We start from the raw sequence: 3680 nt of genomic DNA, 5'->3' as shown, positions 1-3680 counted from the left end.
GACGCTCTAAATACTTCGAATTCCAATGCCAGTATATTGTAAACCACGGGTTCTTTAATGCTAGCGGGTCGTCGCGACCCTAGTTAACATCATGGTGCACGTCTCGTGACGGGTGTCACGGCGTAGTTAAATGTATGCGATACATTTCTCAAATATAAGCGCTCAGTCATCTGTACATCATGGTAGGTTCCCACGACGTGCAATATGCGTTCAACTTATCAATGTTCATGTGTCCTGCAGTTCACATTATGACGCGCAGTTAGCTGCGGTCTTCATCGATCCATGAGCCGAGTGATCCACTGCCGAGGGTGACTAACTTGCGTAAGCCGCCGCTGTGCGCGTATACCCGTTCCCCGTAGGGAGGAGCAAGCCGCCGCTTAGAGACGAAGCATAAAGTGTCCTCATTCCACATAGGGCAAGCTGGATGAATCCATTTTACCCAGGACGGCCGAAGCGGCGTGGACCAGGGGAGAACTGAACCTTATACTTCACACCACAGTAAGTCTACGTGTCCTCTTCCACATAGGGCAAGCTAGAACTAACTATCTTACCCAGGACTGCCGAAGCAGCGTGGACCAGGGGAGGAACACACTTTTCATGGAAACGTAAGGCATCCATGACTGCCATAACGTAAGCCGCCGCTGTGCGCGTATACCCGCTCCCCGTAGGGAGGAGCAAGTCGCCGCTTAGAGACGAAGCATAAAGTGTCCTCATTCCACATAGGGCAAGCTGGATGAATCCATTTTACCCAGGACGGCCGAAGCGGCGTGGACCAGGGGAGAACTGAACCTTATACTTCACACCACAGTAAGTCTACGTGTCCTCTTCCACATAGGGCAAGCTAGAACTAACTATCTTACCCAGGACTGCCGAAGCAGCGTGGACCAGGGGAGGAACACACTTTTCATAGAAACGTAAGGCATCCATGACTGCCATAGTGCGTAAGCCGCCGCTGTGCGCGTAAACCCGTTCCCCGTAGGGAGGAGTCAAGCCGCCGCTTAGAGACGAAGTATTAAGTGTCCTCTTCCACATAGGGCAAGCTAGAATGAACTATCTTACCCAGGACCGCCGAAGCAGCGTGGACCAGGGGAGAACTGAACTTTATACTTCACACCACAGTATTGAGTAATGTGCCCTCTTCCACATAGGGCAAGCTAGAATGAACTATCTTACCCAGGACCGCCGAAGCGGCGTGGACCAGTGGAGGACTACACAATTAAGAGGTTTGATATCGACTTGTGTGTTTCAATAGGGTACCGATGGTATGTTTTGAACCGATTTGATTTAGCCATTCTGAAGTCATCACTTGGTTGAAGCGCTGAACTAGGGAGGGGCATCGTTTACATTACTTGTATATATATTGGTTTTCGCATGCTCTACTAGGTTAATGTCATGAGGTTGGCTATCGAGCATGCCCAAGTGATGACTTGATTGTTTGCTTGCTTGAATTCTTCACATTTCATACCATCGGTTAGTTGTCGAATCATTCCTCGATCATAACCTTCGTTCTTGGTTCATGTATGCTCTCTTCCACATAGGGCAAGCTAGAATTAACTATCTTACCCAGGACCGCCGGAGCAGCGTGGACCAGGGGAGAACTATACTTTGTCTTGTATGCCCTCTTCCACATAGGGCAAGCTAGAATTAACTATCTTACCCAGGACTGCAAAGCAGCGTGGACCAGTGGAGGACTATACTTTGTTCATTACACCACAGTATTAAGTATGGTGTCCTCTTCCACATAGGGCAAGCTAGAACTAACTATCTTACCCAGGACCGCCGAAGCAGTGTGGACCAGGGGAGGACTATACTTTATACTTCACACACTAGCCATACTGAAGTCATCACTTGGTTGAAGCGCTGAACTACGGCGGGGTAATCGTTTACAGGTTATAATCATATAGCTGCATGCTCATTAGTAGATAATGGAATATTGTATGGCAATATGAGCATGCCCAAGTGATGACTTTGTTTCAAGCTCAACAGGTAGGGTATTGAGTCCTCTTCCACATAGGGCAAGCTAGAATGAACTATCTTACCCAGGACCGCCGGAGCAGCGTGGACCAGTGGAGGACTCTATACTTTATACTTCACACCACAGTATTGAGTACGACTTGCATAAAGCCCCTAATGAGAACCACGAGGGCTCTCTCAATGTAGAACCACGAGGGCTCTAGTACCGATTCTCTCGGTACGGCTTGGTCCGTGTTCCTTTATGCTTGTACTCTAAGTATTAAGTATTGTGTCCTCTTCCACATAGGGCAAGCTAGAACTAACTATCTTACCCAGGACCGCCGAAGCAGTGTGGACCAGGGGAGGACTATACTTTATACTTCACACACTAGCCATACTGAAGTCATCACTTGGTGGGGGTGAACTACGGCGGTATCTATCGTTTTGGTTCGGTCTATATAGGGTCGCTTGCATGCTCATTCGAATATAATGTAATTGTGTATGGCAATATGAGCATGCCCAAGTGATGACTTTGTTTCAAGCTCAACAGGTAGGGTATTGAGTCCTCTTCCACATAGGGCAAGCTAGAATGAACTATCTTACCCAGGACCGCCGGAGCAGCGTGGACCAGTGGAGGACTCTATACTTTATACTTCACACCACAGTATTGAGTACTTCTTGCATAAAGCCCCTAATGAGAACCACGAGGGCTCTCTCAATGTAGAACCACAAGGGCTCTAGTACCGATTCTCTCGGTACGGCTTGGTCCGTGTTCCTTTATGCTTGTACTCTTAGAAAGTCTCAACCCGGAGGTCTTGACTTTGATTGTCATAGTTGGACTACGACGGGGTATCCGACTCATCGAATACCCCAGAAGCACACCATCTTTCGGGTAGGCGGTACGCGTACCTCCGGACGCGGAAGTCTCAACCCGGAGGTCTTGACTTTGTATTGTCATAGTTGGACTACGACGGGGTATCCGACTCATCGAATACCCCAGAAGCACACCATCTTTCGGGTAGGCGGTACGCGTACCTCCGGACGCGGAAGTCTCAACCCGGAGGTCTTGACTTTGATTGTCATAGTTGGACTACGACGGGGCATCCGACCATTGCTGATCGAACACCCCTGATTCACCATCTTTCGGGTAGGCGGTACGCGTACCTCCGGACGCGGAAGTCTCAACCCGGAGGTCTCGACTTTGATTGTCATAGTTGGACTACGACGGGGTATCCGACTCATCGAATACCCCAGAAGCACACCATCTTTCGGGTAGGCGGTACGCGTACCTCCGGACGCGGAAGTCTCAACCCGGAGGTCTTGACTTTGATTGTCATAGTTGGACTACGACGGGGTATCCGACTCATCGAATACCCCAGAAGCACACCATCTTTCGGGTAGGCGGTACGCGTACCTCCGGACGCGGAAAGTCTCAACCCGGAGGTCTTGACTTTGGTTGTCATAGTTGGACTATGACGGGGCATCCGACCATTGCTGATCGAACACCCCTGTTACACCATCTTTCGGATAGGCGGTGCGCGACACCACCGACGCGGAAAGTCTCAACCCGGAGGTCTTGACTTTGTATTGTTGGATAGTCCTCTTCCACTATAGGGCAAGCTGGAAATATTCCATTTTACCCAGGACTGCCGAGGCAGCGTGGACCAGGGGAGAACTTCACGGAATCTTCAGGCATCCATGATTGCCATAGTGCGTAAGCCGCCGCT

At 49.9% G+C, this 3680-nt stretch overlaps 1 non-coding gene across 1 annotated transcript; it reads right to left on the bottom strand.

Annotated features, from left to right (window-relative positions):
• Positions 1–156: 156 nt before the first annotated feature.
• Positions 157–311, bottom strand: LOC131292260 (5.8S ribosomal RNA). The gene has a single exon (XR_009189937.1). It is a non-coding gene; the product is annotated as a 5.8S ribosomal RNA (ribosomal RNA).
• Positions 312–3680: the final 3369 nt, after the last annotated feature.

Source organism: Anopheles ziemanni (assembly GCF_943734765.1).
Source record: "Anopheles ziemanni chromosome X unlocalized genomic scaffold, idAnoZiCoDA_A2_x.2 X_unloc_43, whole genome shotgun sequence".
In the NCBI taxonomy this organism is placed as follows: Eukaryota; Metazoa; Arthropoda; class Insecta; order Diptera; family Culicidae; genus Anopheles; species Anopheles ziemanni.
This window is presented reverse-complemented; position numbering and strand designations above follow the sequence as displayed.